General features: G+C 38.2%; 1 long non-coding RNA gene across 1 annotated transcript; it reads right to left on the reverse strand.

The window, feature by feature from the left end:
• Positions 1-3,188: 3,188 nt before the first annotated feature.
• LOC131424620 (uncharacterized) lies at positions 3,189-9,397 on the reverse strand. Its single transcript, XR_009227960.1, has 2 exons — positions 8,798-9,397; positions 3,189-4,641 (listed from the first exon to the last, which is right to left on the reverse strand). It is a non-coding gene; the product is annotated as an uncharacterized LOC131424620 (long non-coding RNA).
• Between the last annotated feature and the right edge of the window lie 17,934 nt (positions 9,398-27,331).

Below are 27,331 nucleotides of genomic sequence, written 5' to 3' on the forward strand. Positions count from 1 at the left end.
ACAAAGTTCATCAGGGAGTTAGGGCTCTACTTCTCAGGTTGCATTACAATACACTGGAACAAGGTCTGACATATGTATGATTCTATATCTTTAAAAACTAGAACACATAGGTCTGAAAATTAAGGGATTAAAGTAGACTACTCTCGTCACGTTGTTCACTTTTTGTAATTCATTTGAGAAATTTTTGTTTCACATTCCCATTACCTTAGGCATAAAATGATTGATCTAGTGTCTTAAGTATTTTACCAAAGGTTTTTTTTTTTTTTTTTAATCAAATGACAGTTAGAGTCCCACTGACATTGACCAATTTCCTTCTTATCTAGCAGACAAGTAGACAAACAATGAAATGTCTTTAACAGCAGAAATAGTAAATCCTAATAACCACTAGGAACTTGGGTTGCTGCTACAGAATGGGGACAGAGAAATATATGTCTGAAACCCAGTGATATTCTTGATATGTTTTTGAATTTTTAGATCTGTGATAGTTGTCACCAGATAATTGCCATAACCATAGACCAATAAGGGCAAAGCGACTATGGGCTCAGATTCATCAGAAGTGAGATTCAACATCACTCCACCAGATATCCAAAGCAAAGCTATTGAAATGTTGTCTGAGGATGAGGGTATTATAGTTTTGATGTTGGATGATAACTACCAACTATGGCCTGGTTATCAGTTGTGGCAATGAAGGATATAGGTTATATCATTAACTTTCTGACTATAAGTATTTAAAAGCTGAACCTGGTACCATTTTGAATTCTTTGTTCATTTTGTGTACCACTGGGTTTGAACCTTCCCTCCTTAGTTTCTCACAAAATATAGGACCTTCATATAGAAACTGAATACAATGGAAAGCATGATAATCAGAGATCCAATGTATGAACTGTATCAAATACTTATTTAACATACTTTCAGATCTTCTATTACTCATTTGTTCCTCCTTCCAGTTGTCACTACAGTGAACAGATCTGTCTGGGCTCTGATTAACCAACTTACTGTTACCCAATGCAGGCAATTCTGCTTAAACTTCTTATCTTTTGGCTCCAAGTTCAAGTTTCCTTGATGATGATCCATTGGGGAACTTGGTTTCCAAATCTGAGTAACTGGGAATTACAGTGAATTAAATCTTAGAGGGGCAAGACTGAGGATAATGGGAGGTGGAATCTGATAAATACACATCAGAAAGAGTCCTTAGACAAATTTTATGTAGCTATTTAGGAAAATGCTAAAGATCAAACAACCAGTTATACTTCAGGAGAGCTGTCTTTGAATTGTCTTCTTGTATTGTTGCTCTGTCCTTCCTTACTTTATTATGGTACAACTGTTGTTCTTCAGTATTGTTCTTTGAAGTGATACTCTTTAATAAAGAAAAAGCTCTCTGACCTAGGCTCTATTTTCTGAGGAACTCATGGTTGTAAAGACAATAATAGAGATTTCATTATAAAGATAATATAAAAAATAGGTCTTTGCTGTGTGAAAAGAGAGTCAAAATCAACCACTGTAAATTTCATGTAAAGAATAAGAATGCTTTGTACAGAGGAGATTAAGCATTTTGATAGTACATTGTATAACCAAAGTATAGATAGGGAAGTTTACATTCATATATCAAAGGTGGGAAAAAGTTGACAAAGCCACTGCATTAGGAGGCTATTTCTGTTATAATGCTACCTAATAAATAACCCCACTCCACCACAAATCCAAATCTTAGTGGTTGACAGTAACCAATATTTATTTTATGTTCATCGGCTTTTGTATGCATGTCAGCTGTGGTTTGACTAAAGCTGACCAACTTTGATAGAGGCTTGAATGGGCCAGGATGAACAATAGGTTTTAAGTCAGTTTCTGGTCAGTTCCATGCGACTTCATTCTAGGGCTCTGGCTAAAGGATAGTAGCTTCCTGGGGTATGTTTCTCTTGTGGGAGATCAAAAAAGCGCAAAGTAATCATGATATGATTTTTGAGACTTCAGCTCAGGAATGGCACACTGTAACTCCTAATTATGTCCTATTAGTGAGTCACATAGTCAAGACCAATGTCAGTGGGGTGGGGAAGCATGTGCAAGCACAAAGCTTGGGAAAAGGAATAAATAGTTGCTGAATAATAATCCTATCTACTATGACTTCTATGATATATGACTTAGCAATATCTATTAATGATGTAGAGCTCAAAATTTCATGTCTAGGATTTTAACCTACTAGCATATGGCAATATTTTCCTCCAATAGAGAGTTTGTATAGTGAATCAAGTTACATCAATACCATAAGAACTATAAGCCCTTTAAAAACAACGAGGCAATATCATACTACACTTGTGGAAGGATTACCAAGTTATATTGTTCAGTGTAAGCCTAAGGTACAGAAAAGTATATATAGTTCCTATAATTGTAGAAAAAGTATAAACATGCCTGAATATATATATATATATATATATATATATATATATATATATATATATATATACACACACACACACACACACACATATGTATATATATATACACACACACACATACATACATTCTCTGGAAAGAGTTATTAGAATCTGACAGCAATAGTTACTCTGGTGAGCAAAAATGAATGGCTACAGAGAGAAACAGAAGAAATACTTTATTTTCTCTGTATACTGTAGTTGTTGAATTTTTCTTGTCACAAACCATGTTTATATTCACTTATGCAAAATAAAGGAGCAGTATATGTGTTAGAAATATAGAATTCTTCTAATTTACCATTGGTCTGTAATTGTTGATAGTCCAAGTTTTTTTTTGAGTATTTGAACATTTATGTCCCTTTCTCTCCCTTATGTGAAGCTGTGGACACTTTAGAAAAATGCAGCTCCATGGGTAAATATTGCTCCCAGGTAATCTGGTTCTGCCTCAAAACTTGCTTCATCTCACTGTTCCTTCCTGCATTTGCACTTCTTCTACTTCTCAGTTTGCTCCTCTTTGACCCTCTCTTATAAGCGGATATTGTACCTTGGGCTAAGCCTACTTGCTATTCCTTTTCATAAATATTTCACAACTATAGAAGGTATTTAATTCTTAATAGATTTTGGCTATTCCATCACTCTTGAGTTCCAAAGATCTCACCTGAGTTCAGATTCATATCTTCTGATTCTTTTCTTTAACTTTCAACCTTTATCTTGAAATATCCACAGATCCCAAACCCGGAATGAACCACACGAGACACTGGCTGCAAAAAGCAGGAGGCGTTTATTCTCACACAGGCGCCTGCGGGTGCACAGCAAAACCTCAGCCGGAGCTTCGGTGAACTGGCACACCGGGCTTTGGGGTATAGATCTTTTATAGGGAACAGGTGGGTTAGGTCTTAGCTTAGCACAGCAACAGCCTTCCTATTGGTCCCTCTGAATTCAGCAGTTGAGTCACCTAGGGGGGTAAACTTGTTTTCCCACTTTAGTTCTCAGAAAAACCATAAAATTGCATCCTGTCCTTTTAGTTCCTGTTTTTACCCTGTTTGCTCAAGTTTGGCCCTTCCGGGGTTATCTATATGGAACATCTTGTGGTAACATTGTGCGAGACTTGAAGTGCTACGTGCAGCTGGTGGGGTTTTGACATGGGGGTTGGGTAAGGGAACATCTTGCAGCTTCAGGGCACAGGGGTTAGTTTTCCTAATGTTGGGCCTGGGGCCTTGGGGTCCTTCATTCCCCCCTTTTTTTATATCATGGATATAATCTTATATCCATTGACCCATCTGCTCGGATTCCAGCATTATTTCAGCTGACGGCTCAGCATACTGGTTGGGGGTTGGTATTTACTATTAATCTAATTTTGAATAGGACCCCAGGGTCATAGGCAGTTTTATGATATATTTTCAGGCCCCATTGTTTTTCTTTTATCCAATCTTTTGATGCTTTGCCTGCCTGAGTAAAGGTAATGTTTAAGGGGTTGCAGGCAAATGCGGTACATGGCCCTGCCCCGTACCATTTCAGGCTCCTGCAAGAGTCGGCAGAAAGTGGGGGATCCTGTTTTGTTTTGTTTTTTTTTTATTTGAATTAAATCCTAAGATGAGCTTGGCTTCTACTATGCATCCCCCGTAGTTTTATATCCCCAAGACTTACAATAGTAACTTTCATGTTGCCCACATTTTTGTGCCTGCGACTTAGTTTTCAGGCCCTAGGGTAGGCCATCAAGCCCAAAGGGGGTATTTTGCGGATGTTGTTTTTTTTTTTTTTTTTTTTTTAATTATATTTCTTGTCCCCGATAATACTTGTCATGTCTGGCTCACAGATTGGTTGGGGTTAACTGATATGGGGAAGACACAGCACAAAGCAAGAAAAATCAACAGCGAGTGAGTCTTATTTTTAGCGGATTTTGGGTACGTTGCAACTTCCATTCTGGATCCGGAGAGGTGTCTGCGGACTCCTGTGGATGTGCAGTCTTCACGTGGGAAGCATGGATCTAAGCAGCGATGCCGTCCACTTTGAGTGAAGTAGGAGTGGTCAGCAGGATAGTGTAGGGTCCTTTCCACTGCGGTTCGAGGTTCCTGCTCTGGTGCCTGCGTACCCAGACGGTATCTCCGACCTTGAAGGGATGTGGCAGCAAGGGGGTTTTAAGTTCCTCTTTGTATGCTGCGGCTAGAGGCTTCCAGACCTCGTTCTGGACCAATTGCAAAGCATGCAAATGAGTCTGCATAGATGGGGTGAGGGAGGCATAGGTTTTAGTTTTATAAAAGTTAATAGCGGGAGGTGGGGCACCGTACAGGATTTTAAATGGGGTTAGTCCATGTGGGCCTGGGGTGTTTTGGGCCCCATACAAGGCTAAAGATAGGAGTTGTACCCAGTCTCTAGTGCCAGTTTCAAGTGTCAATTTAGTTAAAGTCTCCTTAATGGTTCTATTTATCTTTTTTACCTGTCCTGAACTTTGGGGTTTATAACCATAATGTAATTTTTAATTAATCTCCAATGTATTGGCTACCGCCTGACTTACCTGGGAGACGAAGGCAGGCCCATTAAATGTTTCCTTTTTGGTCCTCATTATCAGGATCAAAGGGAGTAAACCTCCGATAAGCCTCTTTTAATTTTTCTAAGAAGGCTGTCGGAGTTTCCTCTGACCCCTGGATAGTCTGTCTTACCTGAGCCAAATTGGTGGGCCGTCGCCCTGCTCCATGGAGACCCCCCTGCTCCATGGAGACCCGCTATGAGTAACTGGCGATAGAGATGTAGGTGGTTCTCACCTGCTTCAGTCGCATAGTCCCAGTTTGGCCGGGTTAAAGGAAAAGCTTCGTTAATCAAATTTGTGAGTTGGGTGGGGCGCCCATCGTCCCCTGGCACATTTTTGTGAGCTTCCAAAAGAACCTTTTGTTTCTCCTCTGTGTCTAATAGAGAAATCTTTAATTCTGCTACTTAGGGCTGGATAACCATATTAGCAAACATCAAGTCTACCTGTGTTGTCTAGAAATAAAAGCCTTAGACTAAAACTATTCTAGTAGTTCCTTTGACAGTTATCAGGCATTTCTGTCTAAGAATCTCTCTTGTAGCCTCCAGTCTATTTATTTATGGAAGTTACATTTAATTATTATTATTATTTAAGATGTCCAGGAACAGCTGTGCTTTGGCTTTGACTGTCTTTGCTAAGTGTTTAAGATGAAGCAAGTCAAACTGACTTTTGTTTCTACCTATTGTTTACAGTCAGCTGAGTTATCCTGGGAGTCCTCGGGAACTTCATAGCAGCTTTTCAGTTCTGCTAGTGCCATTTGCGCTAGGATGGGTCCAGGCCTTGTTTGACCATATGGCTTCCCTCAGAAGCATCAGGGATGTCTCCCTTTTTTAATGACCCTCCTCTTTACAGCAAATGCACCATTTGGCTTTCTGTCCTCCACTGGTCTCATTAATCTCCCTGCTCAGGAGGTTATGTGGCCTAGAGTTGCTGAGCCCTTTGGAGAAGTCCCCTATTTCCTGATTCAGACTGACTCAGAGGGCAAGAGCCAAATATTGGTTTTCTTGGCCCTTTTAATTTAACTAATTTTAAAAACTTGATCTTAAACATCCAGCAAATAAGTTAACAGCCTTATATTAAGAGCACTGGGCTTTAATGTCTATCTCTCTATCCTGTAGGTGATAACTCTTTATCTTATGTTGACCCAGGTTGTGTTCTTAAAGCAATACCTCTTTAGAATATTAATAGGCAATCCTTAAACCATCTATAAGCAAACTACAAAACAAAACTAACTAGGGTAAAAACATATTTAGCTTATATAATAGCTACCTTGAATTCTGGCAGGGTTATACATCATAATTTCCTGTTTGAGATCCTAGTAATCTTGGCAAAAACCTACTTTTGGACACAACTTTAACTGTACTGAAATCTGGCTTACTTTTTTTCATAGCCATTTTCACATGTAGTGAGATGGGACAGAGCCTTATCTCAAGTAAGGCAGGGCTCTTTATAAATCTCAAGTACTATAGTTCTGAAGCTGATCATTTTACAAAGTTTACATAAATTGTTGTTCAAGTTTACATGAACATTAGCTAACACAACATAATATCACACCTAAAATATGAATTAAAGGCTGAAAGCTTTTAACCTCTTGTAGAAAAGTAGTAATGTACTTTTGTGTTTTGCAATAAAACCTTCACACAGATTAGGCTCTTATTAACTTAAAAATACATAAATTGTATCTTAGAGTAGAAAGTAACATGGAACTGTACATATCTTATTGATAACAAGTTCAGTTATAGAACACAAATGATATAATTGAATTTCCAACATTTTTTTTAAGCCTAAAATTACCATACAACTTTAGAACACCAGCTTGATATAATGTTCTTTTGAAGCTTCTACCTTACAGACTTGTATACCTGGAAGATATGAACACATTAATAACACCATAATTACATAAACCTCTTTTTGTTCACATTTTGAAACAATACTTGTAAACTTTTAAATTTAAGCAGAGTTAACATTTTATTAGGGCCTTTTTGAACACCTAGAGAAACTTATAAGCTTAATTTTGAGGACATCTTTACTTTTATCTGTTTACCCAATCTAAATTGAACCGTTTGAATCACGTGAATTAAAGATATTTGGATCTATTTTTAATTTTTTTTTTCAGGCTACCCAGTTCAAAATTGAAACTTTTAAAATTTTTTATCCCAAGTATTTAAGTTTTCTAGCATGAACTATCTGAAATCAAACTAAACAATTGCTTAAACCCAACTTTTAACTGCAAGATAGTGTAATGTTTTAGAAACCCATTCAGATACCAGATTGTTACAATAAAAAATTATTATTATTTATTTTTTAGACACATATTTAACCTAGATTATCCCTAAGAAACAATTAGACAACCAGATAAGAAAATATCTCTCCAGGTTTTGAACTTTCATTTAATTATGACTCCCATCAGTGGCACCATAGATTTTTCTATGAGTGGACCAGATGTTTTCACGTAGGGGCAACTATAGGTGTAAAATCAAGGGTCTCAGTGTGACTGGCTTTACTGCAGTCAGTGTCCCTTCTTTTTAAGTAAACAGAGGTTAAGTAAACAGATCCTTAAGATGTAGATAAGGACCCAGGGAACTCCCCAGAGCTAAATGGCTCTGGCAGCTGCTGGGAGTCCCTTAATCCTATCTTTCACCCACAGGATCAGTTCCTCTAGTTTAGGTATTTTTTTTTAACTTGTTAGTAGCCAGCTCCCAAAAAGTCCATCCTCTGCTTGCAGTTGTTTCGAGTGCTAGGCTTCCCCAAGAAAGCAGAGTGGGAACTCCTTAAAAGTCCCCTTGAGAGTGTCAAAATTTGTGACTGAAAATTTGGTTCCCATCTCTAAAGCTAATTAACATTAATTTAATAATGAGGACAGGACTTTGAGAAAAGTCAAAGCGAGATGTCAAAGTTGTTAAATCCCCAGCAGGCATCTCTATTTGCACTCAAGCCGGTTATGGGGGGGGAGAAAACATTGCTTCCCTAGTCTCAGTATTCAGCCTTAGATAGAATTTATCATCCGCCTTGGGCTGCATTTCCAAGCAGCCCGACTCCAGGAAGACCCGTTCGCTTCCTGGGGTGGAGGGGCCGGGAGGAACAGGGACAGGACAGATCCGCCATACCGCCGGGTGGAATCCTCCCGGCGGACTGCGTGGATCCCACCCATGCAGGAGGGGATTCGCAGAGGTCCTGAAAGGTTAAAAGCCATGATCTGGATGGCCATGCAGCCCCGGCTGAAAGACAATCTCTGACTTTGCAAATTAGAGAGAGAGATGGAGGGACTCTCCTGGGGGCCATTTAACTTCGAGGGTGGGCCAATATTGGCCACTCCGTGGTACAGAGTGTTACCCATTTTTTCTTTTTGACTGCCACGGACAGGTTGTCTGCCCGATCTTGAACGTCTTGCCAATGATCTAGAGTTAGGCTCAAAGGGGTTGTTAGTGATTGTCCCATGTTACTCTCAGAGAGGAAATAGAGAGACAGACACAATGACACAAAAACGAAACCAAACAGTGAGATCGCTGCGCGGCTTCGGTGGAAACTGAACAAATCAGATGGCCTGGGAGAAGTTTGTACTTCTTTGTCGCCTACAAAAATGGTGTAACCCTCGGAAACACCGGGGGCCCCAAAGAAATGGACCCTTCTGATCCCTGGGACGTCTCCCAGGGTGGCAGGGGAGAAGTCCGAGTTCGTCAACTCCTTCTCAAGCTGCCTCAGAATACTAAATGACAGAACTGCCTCAGAATACTCAGAATACTAAATGACTATGCCTAGGATCATATAGTCTTACAGACGCTGCGTGGAACAAAGAACAGATAACCAACAGGACAACAAGACAGTCAGTTTGAGCTGGCCAGCTTACCTCCCAGTGATGTCGGGTGTCCTCCGGATAGGGACCGGGATCGGAACCGGAACCGGGATCTTGGATCTCGGTGGGACCTCCACAATGAAATATCCACAGATCCCAAACCCGGAATGAACCACACGAGACACTGGCTGCAAAAAGCAGGAGGCGTTTATTCTCACACAGGCGCCTGCGGGTGCACAGCAAAACCTCAGCCGGAGCTTCGGTGAACTGGCACACCGGGCTTTGGGGTATAGATCTTTTATAGGGAACAGGTGGGTTAGGTCTTAGCTTAGCACAGCAACAGCCTTCCTATTGGTCCCTCTGAATTCAGCAGTTGAGTCACCTAGGGGGGTAAACTTGTTTTCCCACTTTAGTTCTCAGAAAAACCATAAAATTGCATCCTGTCCTTTTAGTTCCTGTTTTTACCCTGTTTGCTCAAGTTTGGCCCTTCCGGGGTTATCTATATGGAACATCTTGTGGTAACATTGTGCGAGACTTGAAGTGCTACGTGCAGCTGGTGGGGTTTTGACATGGGGGTTGGGTAAGGGAACATCTTGCAGCTTCAGGGCACAGGGGTTAGTTTTCCTAATGTTGGGCCTGGGGCCTTGGGGTCCTTCAATCTACCACCCTTTCTCAATTTATGGCAGAGATCCCAAACTATTCGACCACTCCAGCCTCTGCCAATTATCTAGTTCCATCCTTAGACTTTTTCTCTGGTCCCTGCTGTGACTCCTCTCTGGATACCGCTCCATCTAGGGCCAAGAGTGGGCCTACTTGGAGTCCATACTTCTTCCCCACCTGGACCGTCTTTTGGGTGTTGACAACTCCAGAATTCTATCAAAGACACTGAACCAGGGCCCCAGGACTGTTTCTTTCCATAGCACTGTGGAAATCCAAACAATCAGTTCAAACTGAGCCTACCAGGTTGTTATTTGTCAAGGTAGGATAAGACATATATAATGGTTTCTTTAGCTTGTTTTTTAAATTTTTTTTTTCCACATGGGCCTCTATTTGTAGTCTTCCCTAGATCCTAGAGTCTTTTGGCAAGGGCTGGTCAGAGCCTCTCTCTAAAAAGAGCCCTGAGTGGGTGAAGAGCTCAGTAAGTAGTTGCTAGAATGCAAATATGTTTCCCAAGCCTTTATCTTCCAGTTTATAAAAAGGGAAAAGCCTTTTTTGATCTCAAGTATAGTTAACACCATAAGAAACAGATTATATAGGGAAGGAGAGGAGCTGGAGCTGGAGCAATGAAAGTTTTCCTCAGGTAATAGGATAAAACATATGAATGTATTTATGGAGAAACTCTGATTCCCCCAAACTCGGTTTGGTTTTAGTAGATACTACACAAATAAGCTGTGTTGAAACTTTATTCACAACTATAAAATAATCCAACAAAGTATCTGCTTATATCATAGTAGAGGCAGGAGATGATATATCCAAAGTGATTTATGGGCTGTTGTATCATCTCACTCCACTAGATACTATGATATTCCCCTTATGCTCCATTCTCATTTACAAGATTCAAAAGGAATCTTTCCAGTGGATCTCTCTCTCTCTCTCTCTCTCTCTCTCTCTCTCTCTCTCTCTCTCTCTCTCTCTCTCTTTTTCGTCCCAAATATTGAACTCAGGGGTACTTAACCACTGAGCCACATCCCCAACCCTTTTTGCTATTTTATTTACAGATAGGGTCTCTCTGAGTTGTTTAGGGTCTTGCTAAGTTGCTGAGGCTGGTTTTGAGCTAGCAATCTTTCTACCTCAGCCTCCCAAGCCACTGGGATTACAGGCATGCACCATCGTGCCCAGCTGCTATCTTTAGTTATATACTTAAAACACAAGAAGTGAACATCTGCTCTAGGGAGTATTTTTTCAGTTTCCCTTGAAATGCAGAGCAAATATCTGGGGAAAAATTAACACACACAAGTAAAACAAACAGAAAACCCCAAACAAATACAAGTGTTAAGACCATTTGCCTTATGGAGGCAAAAGAATAGATAATATATCCATTTCTGTTTTGGGATTTAACTGAAGTCCCTTAGCAAGAAAAGACAGAAGTCACCAAAAGAAAACCTGTGATTGAAGCTATAGCCTTCCCAAACCTGGCAAGCCAATAACAAGAAGAATCCCTAAGGAAAAAAGACTAAACCTGAATGTGTAATGTAACAATCTATGAGTGTTGGTAAACTTGGCATTAAACCTCCAGTCAAGTATATTGCAGAAGAAGAGTCATTGTTTTTTAAAACATCAGGGGCTGTGAAAATGATCACTAAGTCACATTTACTTGCAAGAACAGTAGAAACAGGCATAAATACTTTTTCTATGCAAAATAATTTTTTTAAAGGAAATGTGGTGGCACCAAGGGGTAATGATGGGATGTGAGTTAAATCTTTAACATACATTCAGTAATATGAAAGTATCATTTGCTATTTGGGGCTTGTAGCAGTTAATTGATTAACTTACCTCATTTCTTCTATCTTCCATCCATTGACCCTTGTAATTAAATTTAGAACATCTCAGATTTTTTCTCCTATTATTAGTATGTAGAGTCCTATATGTTTCATAAAGTTATAAAGTGAATATAGGATGATTATTATCTCAATGCCTTCTCTTCCCAAGAAATATCTCAGACCTTAAACTCTCATGTTATAATGTAATATAATATAATGTCTTATTTAAGTAAAAACATGGTGTAATAAAATATATGTAATTCAATATAATTTTTAATATAATTAAACTCTCATAATTTCTAATTCCCATAGTCTGTAATTCATTTTTGTTAAATCTTTGAGAACTTTTATTCAATGCAAGTGTTATTTTAAACATTGAATAAAGATAAGTTGATACAATAAATGACTGTTACACAGAGAAAGATAGAGCAGAATTCTAATACAATATATTGCTTGCCAAAAATACCAAATTAAATTTATTTCAAGTAGGAAAGCAGAAAAAGTTTTTGAAAATACCATATTGAACAGATTACAAACTGAACATGAAGAAATTAGGTATGAGAAATTAGGTATGAGAAATAACTCCTACTATAAATTTTCTCTTTCTGTTTTGGTCTATAGTTTCTGTGGTAATGCAGCAATACTCAAAAGAGTATTATGGAGTAAATATACTGACAGTAAAAACAAAGTCTTTAGTCAAAAATGGGTTCATGGTTTAAGTGCCTAGGAAATGACTGTAAAGTGGTCCAGTGATAGTGGGAGAGCAAGGTGAACAGGAACAATGAGAAGACGGTACAATTCAGAAAGACAATGGCTAGTGCACCCTTTCTTCCCTGACATCTTTGCCCAGTTGATGATCACAAAGCAACTTTGTTTACTCAGATGTCAGGAGAAGAACATTTTCAAATCCTGTGTCTACTTAATTGCTGGATTATGGGGTTCATCATCTAAACTGTTTAGATTTTAGTCAAACTAGTAGCCAGAGTTTAAAGGAGGTAATTGACTTAAAAGAAGGAACAGCTGATTTCACTAAACCTATCTTTATCTGATAGGATTGGCTATCTAAACAGAGTCTGAGAGTTCAAATCTCTGAGACAAGAGGATGCTACTGATACAAGCACATAGTGAAAGTATATCTTGGCAACTTTCACAATCTGGTAACATTTTACAATCATCCTTAAAGTTGTTTTTTTTTTTTTTTTTTTTTTTTTTTTTTTTTTTAATACTGGTGATTGCCTAGAGCAATTAAGGGCAAATCTTTGGGAATAAGCCTGAGAGACCCTGAGATTAAAACAAACAAAATCTCCCCAGGTGATTTTTTAATTAAAAAGCAGACTTACAGAGCATTATTGCCTACATCCTTTCTTAGCATATCTGTTATCTTCCCTGGGACAGTGAGATTGTTTAAATGTATTTTTCCCTGAGATCTGTTGGAATCATTTCCAGGTGTGATGGATTGCATTATTTTGTCACAACTCTGCTTCTTCCTCCCTCCTTCCCCTTGCTACAACTTCCTGGTTGGTGCACTATACTTTTCCATTCTATAGATTTCAGGCTCACTGTGTGACTTTAATGGAATGTGAAAATGATGAATTGTGCTAGTTTTGATCTAAAGCCTTTAGAGGCATGGCAAGCGTGCACCAAGACTTCTCCATGAGAAGAATTGCCCCAGGTAGACATTAATCTTTTAGGAATGAAGCTATGTGGAGGTAAAAAAAAAATAACCAAAATCTTGGATCCAGTCTGGTTCAGCTAAAACAATATGAGTCTGGCCAATATCAGCAAGCCCACCTGTAATATTATGAATCTAAAATAAATTGCATTTGTTTAATCTTCTGAGATTTTATAAGTTTGTTTCCAATTCAGCATTATTTTTGGGGGGTGGGGTAAACCCAGACAATTAATATATAAAATCTATTAAATAAGCTGTGGATCAAGCAATATGTAGCATAGAGCAGGTGCTACATAAGTATTTGTTAGGTTAATTTGCTTATATGTAGAACTCCTTTAAATTGTATGATATTAAGAAATTGGGGAACAGGGAAGATGGCGGCGAGGGGAGTGCATTACCCCCGTGTGCTGCTTCACTGTGTGGGAGTATGACAAGTCAGGACGGCTAAAGGATATCTTGTTAGGAATTTCCAGCAATAGTGGGGTGCGCCGGAACCTGGAGGAAGGATTTCCATCGCATGAGGATCGGCTACGGGGACTCAAACGCGAGAGGTTTGTCGCACGGAGGGTAATACTGCTTATTCAGCAAATCGCCCCGCGGCTAGAGTCTGCAAGGCGCGCTGGGATAGAGACGCAGGGTTACAGCGCTGCAGTTTCTGCCAGACGCGCAAGCACCGCACTCAGGGCTGAATTCTGGGTTCGAGACGGGGGAAGGAAGCGGTCCATCTCGGTTCTCCACACCGGTCAGACCACAGAGGAGGCCAGCAGCCACCATGTTGGTAAACTGACGTCACCACACCTGTTTTTGACTGACCGCAGCTCATTCAGCCATAGAACAGGTAATTTCAGGCTGCAATTCGCCTGCGGCTTGCAGACAGATTGCTAGGGTTCAGCGCCTGGGGGCTTCTTAAAATCTGATCTTATCGGAGTGAACACGGAGCGCGGGGCGGCCAAGTCCCGGCTCCCGGAACCGTCCCGGAACCGCCCTGGCTCCGGGCTGCGGAGCCTGCGGAGGCTGCTTCTTGGACCCTGCTAATATCAGAGCATACACCAAACACTAAGCGGCCGAATTCCGGCTCCCGGAACTGAGCCCGCGGGGGCTGCTTCTTGGAGCCTACACTTATAGGAGCTTACACCGAGCACGGAGCAGCCGAGTTCTGGCTCCCGGAACTTCCCTGGACCGGGGCTAGGAGCCCGCGGAAACTGTGTCTCGGTCCGGGTCCTGCTGAGGGCAGGTCAGGACTCACCCATTGCTTGGGTTGCCTGGCAAGGGGAACGAAATGCTGCCATTCGCATAGGATACCAACATGGCAGAGATCTGATGTCAGCAGAAAGCGGTGGAGGAGAGATCTTCATCAATACCAGCGGTGACATAAGCAGTTGGTCTTCTGGTAAGGGGGGTGAGGCTCAGTCACCCGAGTCTCCTCAATTTGTCCTCGAGCCGGAGGGAAGGAGCCGGGCCGCCGCCAGCCCCCGGAGCAGGCCCAGCGGCTCGCCAGCGTGGTGACCGCGTGACCCCAATTGGAGAGGGGGCGGAGCGGAGCCGCCACCCACACCCGCCAGGTGGGCAGACCCACGACCCAGTAGTACATGGGCGTGGTAGGAGGGGCAGGGCAGAGCCGCCCTTCGCGCTTGCAAGGTAAACAGACCTGTGACAGCCTGGCGGGTCAGGCCCAGTGGCCTGCCAGTGTGGTACACACGTCACCCCAACTCGAGTAGGGGCAGAGCAGATCCTTATCCCACGCCCGGATCAGGCCCTGCCGGTGTGGTGGTCACGTGACCCCAATTGGAGTGGGGGTGGAGCGGAACCGCCACCCATGCCCGCAGGGTGAGCAGACCAGTGATCAACCTGCAGATCAGGCCCAGGGGTCCGCAGGCGTGGTAGGAGGGGCAGGGCAGATCCGCCGCCAGCGCCTTCAAGGTAGGCAGACCTACAACAGACCGGCGGATCAGGCCCAGGAGCCTGCCGGCGGGGTACAAACACCACCCTAATTGGAGTAGGGACAGAGCAGAGTCGCCTCCCTTGCCAGGAACAGACCCAGCATCCTGCAGGCGGGGTAGTCACGACACCCCAATTGGAGTAGGGGCAAAGCAGAGCCTCCACTCGTGCCCGAAAGGTGGGCAGATCTGCGACCGACCAGCAGGACAGGCCCAGTGGCCTGCTGGTACGACAGACACGACACCCCAATTGGAGTAGGGGCAGAACAGAGCCGCCACCAGCTCCCAGAACAGGCCCAGTGACCTGCCGGCGTGGTAGCCACGACACCCCAATTGGAATAAGGAGAGAGCAGAGCCGCCGCCCGCACCTGCAGGAAAGATACGCAAGCAGTATGAAAAGACAAGGAAAGAAAGGACCACAAGCAATGCAGGTCAACGCAACTTTAGAAGAGGTAACAGCTGCAGCAGATGGAATGTCAGATAAAGAATTCAGGATATACATGCTTCAGATGATCTGGAGTATCAAGGAAGACATTAAACAGCAAAATCAGACAATGAAAGATCACTTCGACAACGAATTACGCAAACAAATCCAGGAAGCAAAGGATCAACTATACAGGGAGATAGAGGTTATAAAAAACAAGCAATCAGAAATCCTAGAAATGCAGGAAGCAATAAACCAACTTAAAAACTCAATGGAGAATACTACCAACAGAGTAGAACACTTAGAAGATAGAACATCAGACAATGAAGACAAAGTATTTCAACTGGAAAAGAACATAGACAGCTCAGCAAGACTGTTAAGAAACCATGAGCAGAACATCCAAGAAATATGGGATAACATTAAGAGACCAAACTTAAGAGTCATTGGGATACAGGAAGGTACAGAGCTCCAAACCAAAGGAATGAGCAGTCTATTCCATGAAATAATACAAGAAAACTTCCCAGACTTGAAGAATGAGACAGAATCCCAAATCCTAGAAGCCTACAGGATGCCGAACGTGCAAAATCATAAGAGATCCACACCTAGACACATTATAATGAAGATGCCCAACATACAGAATAAGGAGAGAATTTTAAAAGCTACAAGAGAAAGGAAGCAGATTACATTTAGGGGCAAGCCAATCAGGATAACAGCTGATCTTTCAACACAGACTCTGAAAGCTAGAAGATCCTGGAATAACATATTTCAAACACTGAAAGATAATGGGTTCCAACCAAGAATTGTGTATCCAGCGAAATTAAGCTTCAGGATGGAGAATGAAATTAAAACCTTCCACGATAAACAAAAGTTTAAAGAATTCGCAGCTAGAAAACCATCTCTTCAAAACATCCTAGCCAAAGTATTACAGGAAGAGGAAATGGAAAATAACAATGAAAACCAACAGTGGGAGGTAGGAGAGTAAAGGGGGGGGGGAAACAATCAAAGAGGAAAACAAACAATGTTTAGTAACAGAAATAAACAAATATGGCTGGAAGAACAACCCATATCTCAATAATAACCCTAAATGTTAATGGCTTAAACTCACCAATTAAGAGACACAGGCTAGTAGAATGGATCACAAAACAAGACCCAACAATATGCTGCCTACAGGAGACGCATTTGATAGGAAAAGACATACATAGGCTGAAGGTGAAAGGTTGGGAAAAATCATATCACTCATATGGACTTCGGAAACAAGCAGGCGTGTCCATACTCATATCAAATAAAATAGATTTCAAGCCAAAGTTAATCAAAAGAGATAAAGAGGGACACTACATACTGCTTAAGGGAACCATACACCAACAAGACATAACAATCATAAATATTTATGCCCCAAACAATGGTGCAGCTATGTTCGTCAAACAAACTCTTCTCAAGTTCAAGAGTCTAATAGACCACCATACAATAATCATGGGAGACTTCAACACACCTCTCTCGCCACTGGACAGATCTTCCAAACAAAAGTTGAATAAGGAAACTATAGAACTCAATAACACTATTAATAACCTAGACCTAATTGACATATATAGAGTATACCACCCAACATCAAGCAGTTACACTTTTTTCTCAGCAGCACATGGATCCTTCTCAAAAATAGATCATATATTATGTCACAGGGCAACTCTTAGACAATATAAAGGAGTAGAGATATTACCATGCATCTTATCTGATCATAATGGAATGAAACTGAAAATCAACGATAAAAGAAGGAAGGAAAAAGCATACATCAATTGGAGAATGAACAATAGGTTACTGAATGATCAATGGGTTATAGAAGACATCAAGGAGGAAATTAAAAAATTCTTAGAGATAAATGAAAACACAGACACAACATATCGGAATCTATGGGACACATTGAAAGCAGTTCTAAGAGGAAAATTCATTGCTTGGAGTTCATTCCTTAAAAAAAGAAAAAACCAACAAATAAATGATCTCATACTTCATCTCAAAATCCTTGAAAAAGAAGAGCAAAACAACAGCAAAAGAAGTAGAAGGCAAGAAATAATTAAAATCAGAGCTGAAATTAATGAAATCGAAACAAAAGAAACAATTGAAAAAATTGACAAAACTAAAAGTTGGTTCTTTGAAAAAATAAACAAAATCGACAGACCCTTAGCCATGCTAGTGAAGAGAAGAAGAGAGAGAACTCAAATTACTAGCATACGGGATGAAAAAGGCAATATCACAACAGACACTTCAGAAATACAGAAGATAATCAAAAACTATTTTGAATCCTTATACTCCAATAAATTAGAAGATAGTGAAGGCATAGATAAATTTCTTAAGTCATATGATCTGCCCAGATTGAGTCAGGAGGATATAGAAAACCTAAACAGACCAATATCAATTGAGGAGATAGAAGAAACCATCAAAAGACTACCAACTAAGAAAAGCCCAGGTCCCGATGGGTATACAGCAGAATTTTACAAAACCTTTAAAGAAGAACTAATACCAATACTTTTCAAGCTACTTCAGGAAATAGAAAAGGAGGGAGAACTTCCAAATTCATTCTATGAGGCCAACATCACCCTGATACCTAAACCAGACAAAGACACTTCAAAGAAAGAAAACTACAGACCAATATCTCTAATGAACCTAGATGCAAAAATCCTCAATAAAATTCTGGCGAATCGGATACAAAAACATATAAAAAAAATTGTACACCATGATCAAGTAGGATTCATCCCTGGGATGCAAGGCTGGTTCAATATACGGAAATCAATAAATGTTATTCACCACATCAATAGACTTAAAAATAAGAACCATATGATCATCTCGATAGATGCGGAAAAAGCATTTGACAAAGTACAGCATCCCTTTATGTTCAAAACTCTAGAAAAACTAGGGATAACAGGAACATACCTCAATATTGTAAAAGCAATCTATGCTAAGCCTCAGGCTAGCATTATTCTGAATGGAGAAAAACTGAAGGCATTCCCTCTAAAATCTGGAACAAGACAGGGATGCCCTCTCTCTCCACTTCTCTTCAACATAGTTCTCGAAACACTGGCCAGAGCAATTAGACAGACGAAAGAAATTAAAGGCATAAAAATAGGAAAAGAAGAAATTAAATTATCACTATTTGCAGATGATATGATTCTATATCTAGCAGACCCAAAAGGCTCTACAAAGAAACTATTAGAGCTAATAAATGAATTCAGCAAAGTGGCAGGATTTAAAATCAACACGCATAAATCAAAGGCATTCCTGTATATCAGCGACAAATCCTCTGAAATGGAAATGAGGACAACCACTCCATTCAAAATATCTTCAAAAAAAATAAAATACTTGGGAATCAACCTAACAAAAGAGGTGAAAGACTTATACAATGAAAACTACAGAACCCTAAAGAGAGAAATAGAAGAAGATCTTAGAAGATGGAAAAATATACCCTGTTCATGGATAGGCAGAACTAACATCATCAAAATGGCGATATTACCAAAAGTTCTCTATAGGTTTAATGCAATGCCAATCAAAATCCCAATGGCATTTCTTGTAGAAATAGAGAAAGCAATCATGAAATTCATATGGAAAAATAAAAGACCCAGAATAGCAAAAACAATGCTAAGCAAGAAGTGTGAATCAGGCGGTATAGTGATACCAGACTTCAAACTATACTACAGAGCAATAGTAACAAAAACAGCATGGTACTGGTACCAAAACAGGCGTGTGGACCAATGGTACAGAATAGAGGACACAGAAACCAATCCACAAAACTACAACTATCTTATATTTGATAAAGGGGCTAAAAGCATGCAATGGAGGAAGGATAGCATCTTCAACAAATGGTGCTGGGAAAACTGGAAATCCATATGCAACAAAATGAAACTGAATCCCTTTCTCTCGCCATGCACAAAAGTGAATTCAAAATGGATCAAGGAACTTGATATCAAATCAGAGACGCGCTGTCTGATAGAAGAAAAAGTTGGCTACGATCTACAGTCGGTGGGGTCGGGCTCCAAATTCCTCAATAGGACACCCATAGCACAAAAGTTAATAACTAGAATCAACAAATGGGACTTACTCAAACTAAGAAGTTTTTTCTCAGCAAAAGAAACAATAAGAGAGGTAAATAGGGAGCCTACATCCTGGGAACAAATCTTTACTCCTCACACTTCAGATAGAGCCCTAATATCCAGAGTATACAAAGAACTCAAAAAATTAGACAATAAGAGAACAAACAACCCAATCAACAAATGGGCCAAGGACCTGAACAGACACTTCACAGAGGAGGACATACAGTCAATCAACAAGTACATGAAAAAATGCTCAACATCTCTAGCTGTCAGAGAAATGCAAATCAAAACCACCCTAAGATACCATCTCACTCCAGTAAGATTGGCAGCCATTAGGAAGTCAAACAACAACAAGTGCTGGCGAGGATGTGGGGAAAAGGGTACACTTGTACATTGCTGGTGGGACTGCAGATTGGTGCAGCCAATTTGGAAAGCAGTATGGAGATTTCTTGGAAAGCTGGGAATGGAACCACCATTTGACCCAGCTATTCCCCTTCTTGGTCTATTCCCTAAAGACCTAAAAAGAGCATGCTACAGGGACACTGCTACATGGATGTTCATAGCAGCACAGTTCACAATAGCAAGACTGTGGAACCAACCTAGATGCCCTTCAATAGACGAATGGATAAAAAAAATGTGGCATTTATACACAATGGAGTATTACTCTGCATTAAAAAATGACAAAATCATAGAATTTACAGGGAAATGGATGGCATTAGAGCAGATTATGCTAAGTGAAGCTAGCCAATCCCTAAAAAACAAATGCCAAATGTCTTCTTTGATATAAGGAAAGTAACTAAGAACAGAGTAGGGACGAAGAACAGGAGAAGAAGATTAACATTTAACAGGGATGAGAGGTGGGAGGGAAAGGGAGAGAGAAGGTAAATTGCACGGTAATGGAAGGAGACCCTCAGGGTTATACAGTGGAGGGGGTAGAGAGAGAGGAGGGGAGGGGAGGGGAGAGGTGGGGAGGGGGGAGGGTGGATGATGGGAAAGGCAGCGGAGCACAACAGACACTAGTATGGCAATTTGTAAATCAATGGATGTGTAACTGATGTGAATCTGCAATCTGTGTATGGGGTGAAGGTGGGAGTTCATAACCCACTAGAATCAAAGTGTGGAATATGATATGTCAAGAAATTTGTAATGTTTTGAACAACCCACAATAAAAAATTAAAAAAAAAAAAAAAAGAAATTGGAAATCAGATTTCAAATGATTTAGATTAAATTTAAATTTAATGATATTAAGAATAATTTAGCAATCATTATAATTTAGATGAATTAAATGGATTATGTCTCTATGGTCTTCTAGTTATTCTGTACATTTATGAAAAGAATAAATGAGTGTGCTCACAACCACTTTTCCCACTACCTAAATAGACCAGGATTTTGTCCAGATGAGTTTATAGGGAGCAACTTTCTGTTCAGCATACACATCTAGGTCAGGATCAAACTCATATTACTCATACTTCTAGGATCCTTACAAAATTTACAATTGAGATTAGGAGAATACAATTTGTCATTTAAAAATCTATGTATTGAGTCATTGAGATAGGTTTTATCATAAGTGCTCAGAATATATATTAAATAGGACTTCTTGAGCAAAAACTGAGTCAATATGAAGACTTAATGAGTAGAAATCCTCGAACACCTGTTTGAAATACTAATACTTTGTGATATGTTAGGAACCTTTGTGATATGTAGCAGAAAATTGAATGAGCAAACACAGAGACTTAGAAAGAAAGAAAACCCTAGTTAAAAGCAAAATGTCTTAATCTCAACTAAAATGATTTTTTGAAGTTCTCTTTGCCTTAATAAAATATACTATGATTCACTTTAGAAAGTATTATAACTCTTTTTAATGCAACTCTTTTCATTTATTAAAATCGTTTTCTTAATTCTTCCTTAAAATAATTATAAATTACTTTATATTTGCCCTTAGATTACCCATCAGTGATTTCTAAGAGATTTTTATATACAAAGTAAAGGTGCTGAAGAAGTCATCCTTACCGTATATGAAAAGCAAGATGTAATTATGCTGTCATTTCCTTATGTTTTGAACTTTCTTATAAAAATGCTTTAGATAAATACAACCCTCTGACCTCTTTATACTATGAAACTGCCATTCATTATTGACACTATTCATAGCAAAGACAAAAATAACATAGAATAATATAAAAATGCAATGCTCACACAAATTGGCTTCAGTGTCCAGGTGTTTTTGTGAAAAAAGTATTAATTTTACAGTATCCTGGGGACTGAGTTGATGCCCCACACATAATGTATAGTGTCACAAATGTTCTTAGCAAACCACAATCCCAATTGCAAAACCATCATACTTAATACAGCAGAATGTCACTCTGTGCTCACTGGGTTGCCAAAAAGTGCTAGCAGGGTTACCACTATATCACCTTCCTTCCCCCCTGAGATGGGAGAAAGTAGACAATTCAAATTAGGTGTAAAAGAAAGCAGTGAGTAGATAGCAAATACTGATTCCAGATATTTGTTTGAAACTCTGAGGAATATTGGCTAAACTCTCATTCCATGCAATAATGGGCTCCTGCTATTGTTTTTCTAGATATATTTACTTATTTATTTATTATCCATTGGTGCATTATAATTATACATAACAGAATTCATTATACCATTTGTGATACTTTAAAACCAATTTAGTTAGGATGTTGGATGTTCTCCTGTAGTCAACAATTGAAGGTCTATGACTAAATGTTACATCACCATCCAATTTCTTATATTTATATATTATTCATTCAAATTCTTTAGTTAAATACAAATCTTTGGCAAATATGTGCCAGATACCCACAAGTGTACAGGGCCAGAAGTATTGATCAATCTGTGAGGAATATAGGTTCTAAGTTGGTGAGGAAGTGCTCTAAGCATGAAGGGCAAGGCCATTTGGCTCCCAACCGCGCATAGCCTACAGGCAGTAAGACATTAGGACTACTGATGAGATGCACTTTCTTTTAAGAGCACATAACCAGGATATTCTGTCCTCATTTGGAGATGGAAGCCTCTAAACCTTTTAAATCATGGATTAGTTGAATAAAGATACAATTCTTTATTGAACTGAATTCTCAGAATTCCTGATTCAGTAAAGATATACAGCAAGAAAAATGTAGCACTGAAGAAAAGTTCATGGGCACCTGTTGTGCTACACATAATGGAAGAAGCTGAGGCAGTAATGCCTGTCTAATCAAAGAATTTAAAACAGAGTGGTACGTGGAAAGAAGTTCTTAAAGTGGAAAAATCAATAGGTACAATTTATATTTATAGACATTCATAAAATGTGTTCTATAAATAGACGATAGGGCACTTATCCTGTGTATATTGTAAGATCATTTTAAAAGTTTGACTGTCCATCTTTTTAACACGAAACATCTGTAGTGTTTTATGGACATTGCCTTAAAAAAGTATATGGCAGTAAAGAAATTAGAGCAAAATAATTATATAATTTTTTCTTTGTTTTAAAACCATAAACACATTAAATGAAGATATAATTATGGTACTGACAGAGGTTGGATAAAATATGAAGGAACAGAACTTTTCTACCTCTCTCCTCTCCAATCCATCCCAACTCCCAAAGACTGTGGCTGTGACAGAAAATAAAATAGTGGACTAAAATGAGAGACATTTGATACATTTTACCACTAGAGAAAGAATTACCTTTTTTGCACTATGATGGGTAACCTGAGTTATCAGCAACAATCCATATAAATTTATACAATCCAAAAAAAGAAGAAGACTGCAGTTCCTGTATAGAGTTTTAAATCTATATCTACATAGAAAGATATAGACATAGATATATGTATATAGATATGATACAAAAATGAGTGAATGAGCCAGGCGCTGTGGCACATGCTTGTAATCCCAGCCTCTTGGGAGACTGAGACAGGAGGATCCCTAGTTCAAAGCCAGCCTCAGCAATGGTGAGGTGCTACACAACTCAGTGAGACCCTGTCTCTAAATAAAATACAAAATAGGACTGGGGATATGGCTCAGTGGCAGAGTGCCCTCCAAAAAACAATGAATAAATGATATATTTAGGTGATGGGGTCTTAATATATTAATATAGCTTTCCACTATCCCAACACACCAGGAGTTTAATGAGTTAAATTAATAGAATGAGTGGAATAGAAAAAGAAATGCAGTCTAAGTGCAGATTGAACATCAAGAACAAGCAAGGATATGATAAAATCCTTTTCTTAATGATTTGGTACAATACAAATCCCCAGAAGATTAAACAGAACCTTGGAAAAATGTTAGATACAAAATCAGTCAGATTATATGCTGCCATAGTATTGAAATAAGAATGTTAACATAAATTATGTTGAGTTGTACAGTGGAGTTTGCAACTGAAATCAATTCTATGTGTACATCATTTTATTTAAATCTCTAAATATAGCTATGAATTGTCTCATGACGTAGATAAGAAAAATAGATACATCATGAAATTAATCTGCCAAATTCATACAGCTAAGATGTGGCAGAAGCAGGATCAGGAGAATTTTGAGTTTTATATTTTGGTTTTTAGAGAATTGTGTAGTTATATTCTCACTGATTCCTTTACTCCAGGGTACTGTGTCTTCTACATTTGTTACCTAATATGAAAAATAGTAAAATAAGCTTGTACACCTATCTTTCTTATTCCTTCCCTCTCCCAAGAGGAAAAATGTATCCACTAATGTTAGAAGAAACCAAAATAGGGAAAAAAATAATACAAAAAATTGAAAGCATGCTGAAACAAATGGACCTTATCCTACAAGACCGCAATGTTTTATGTTGCCTTGCTTCTGTCCACTGGTAGAATTATCTATATAATGAAAGTTTATAAACTCAGATTTACACCTGGCCTTCATACTTCAAATTATGTTTTTTTTTAATCTTTAAAGAATCTGATCATATACATAAAGTAGATATTGGAAATGGTATCCAAATATATTATATGAGTTGAAGGACATCAGCTTCCTAATATTAAAAGCTAGATACTTTGGGAATAATGAATCATTTTTACGATGCACATTTTATTAAGGCATGTTAATTTATTCAACACATAATTTTTAAATAAAAATGTTACAATAGTGCTTTTTAAAATTTGTTCTAATTAGTTATACAGGCCAGTAGAATGTACTTTGACACATCATACATAAATAGAGAATAACTTCTCATTCTTCTGGTTGTACATGATGTAGAATCACATTGATCATGTAGTTGTAGTCATATATGCAGAAAAAATATGCCAATGAATTCTCAAATTTTTCATCTATAAAAATGATAAGGATTAAATTTTGATTTCTATTCAGTACTACATTATATGTTTATTAAGTGAATAATTTAAAAAACTTTTAAAATTCGTGAATAAAGTATAATAAAGCCATGCCATAACATAGGCTTAATGCTTAGTAAAGGAATTAACCATCTTGACTACTCAAGGTCTCTAAAGACTATTTGCATAACATTCCAATAAGAACAATTATGTTACATGTTTTTCTTGTCATAAGTAGATGAACTATACTGATTGGTTCAGCAGGAAGAATTGTGTGAGAGGAATTCGCTCTAGATCACTTCTTTTAAGTAGATGAAAATTCTTCTTATCCCTCTGCACCGTATGTGATTCTCCATTGTATCCAAGGACTCTCACTCAAGTGGGCTTGCTCCCTTGACAGATATATAGGCAGCAGTCATTTGCAATCACCAATAAAGACCCAAATATGAGCCCCACACAAATGTCATTTTGTGCTTTTGCCAATTGTATACTTCGAATTCATTCCTAGTGGCTAGATTGTTGGACAAAAAGTATAAATATATGTATAATATTTTGTTTTTTAAAAAGACATGTAGTTGTGTTCTAATTAATTTCTTCTTGCCAAGATATTGTGTTTTGTATCTTTGTTATGTAATAAGAAAAATAGTAAAATAAGCTAATATGTCCATCTTTCTTAGGCTTCCCTCTCCCAAGAGGGAGACCGCATACACTAACATAAGAAGAAACCAATATAGAGGAAAAATAAATCTCCTCCAAATTGAAACCATATTGAAACAAATGGAGGTTATTTTATGTAAAGTTGATGACATAACCAAAACAGAAACACATTATTTCAAGTGACCTTAACGTTTGTCCATGTTGGTATCCATAATGAGAGCTTCTCTTATTTAGATGATCAGTTTTTCTTTGTATCAACAACCACAGTTTGTTCATCCACTCACCAGATCACAGCATGCAGATTGTTTCAGGTTTAAATTACTTGAATTACGCAACTACAAACATGGGGACAGAAGCCCATATGGATATATTTTTCTCTTGAGTAAATGCATAGGAGTGAGAACTTTTGAAATTTCTCTATCATATAAGTATATTCTTAAACTTCATAAAATAGTGAACTCTTTTAAAAAAATACTGTGAATTTTTTTAACTGTCACCACCAATATATAAGTTCTAGTTGCTTTATATTCTTGTCAGCACATGTTCTTGGTATTGTCAATATACTTTAAGAAATTTAGCTATTCAATGGTGGTGTTATTTTTGTTTTAATTTGCATTTACCCTGATGACTAGAGATTCTGATTTTTTTTTACATGTTCTTATTGGTCAGCTATATATAGCTGATATATATATATATATATATATATATATATATATATATATAATTTCTATTCTAACTTTTCCCCTTCATTATAGTTTAACTGGGATGCTTATATTACTATGATAATTTTTCTGTGAGAGGATTTTTAAATATGTTATAAATTATAAGATGTTTGTCAACTAAATATAAATACTTTCTCCTAATTTGTGGCTTGCCTATTTGTTTCAACAGAGTATTTCATAGAAAAATTTCTATTTTAATGGTCTTATTTTTTATATTTTTTTCTTGTTCAGCTCAAGTTTTCTGTGTTCTATCTATTAAAAATATATCTAAGTTTTTGTCCAGGATTCCTTCTATGTTTTCTTCAAAGAATTTTATTACTTGAGCCATCATATTTATGATTCATTTTTTATTGCTTTTAATTATATTGTGTGACAAGTACAGACTGAAGTTAAAATTTTTCTGTGGCATGTAATTTAATTGTTTACCATAATTTTCTGAATTTTCTGTATTTCTATTGAAATACATTTGTGCCATTGTTGAAAATCATTTGGGCTCACATCTATGAGTCTATATCTGAACTGTATTTAATTCCATTGATTTATATACCTGTCCTTATGTGAATAGCAAACTCTTGAATTCTTTACCTTTATAACATCTTGAAATGATGTTGCACAAATTCTGCAAACTGTTGCTCTTTTTCAAAATTGGCTTTTACCATAAAGACATCAATTTCTATGAAAAGATCTGCTGTGTATTTAAGATTGCTTTGAATGTGTTGCTCAATATTGGTACACTAGATTAACAGTGTTGATTCTTCTAACTAATAAATACCCTATATAATTACCACTGCTATTTTTTTTTTTTTTGGTACTGGAAATCGAATCCAGGGGCACGTAAGCACTGAGCCATACCCCTATTCCTTTTATTTGTATTTTATTTAGAGACAGGGTCTCCCTGAGTTGCTTAGCACCTTGCTAAATTGCTGAGTTTGGCTTTGAACCCTCCATCTTCCTGCCTCAGTCCCCAGAGACTCTGGGGACTATAGGCATGCACTACCACACCCAGCACCACTGTTAATTTTGTTTTAATATTTTTTTTCTCCATAGAATTTTGTAGTTTTCTTTTCACACCTTTCATTAAATTTGATCTCATGTGTTTTATGTTTTACATGTTGTACATTTATGTACATATATATGTATCTATGTATTAGTTTAAGTATCTATATTGTAGAATCATTTGGATATTCTAAGTAAACAAATATGCCACCAGTGAGCAAAGAGAATATTACCTCTTTTCCAATCTATATACTTCTTATATTTTCTCTTTTATTATTTCATTGACTAAGTGTTCCAGCACACTGTTGAATAGAAATGGTAATCTTATTTTGTTCTTAATTAG

Source organism: Marmota monax, unplaced genomic scaffold (genome assembly GCF_021218885.2).
Source record: "Marmota monax isolate L192 unplaced genomic scaffold, Marmota_monax_Labrador192_F-V1.1 WCK01_AAM20220418_F8-fsc01522, whole genome shotgun sequence".
In the NCBI taxonomy this organism is placed as follows: Eukaryota; Metazoa; Chordata; class Mammalia; order Rodentia; family Sciuridae; genus Marmota; species Marmota monax.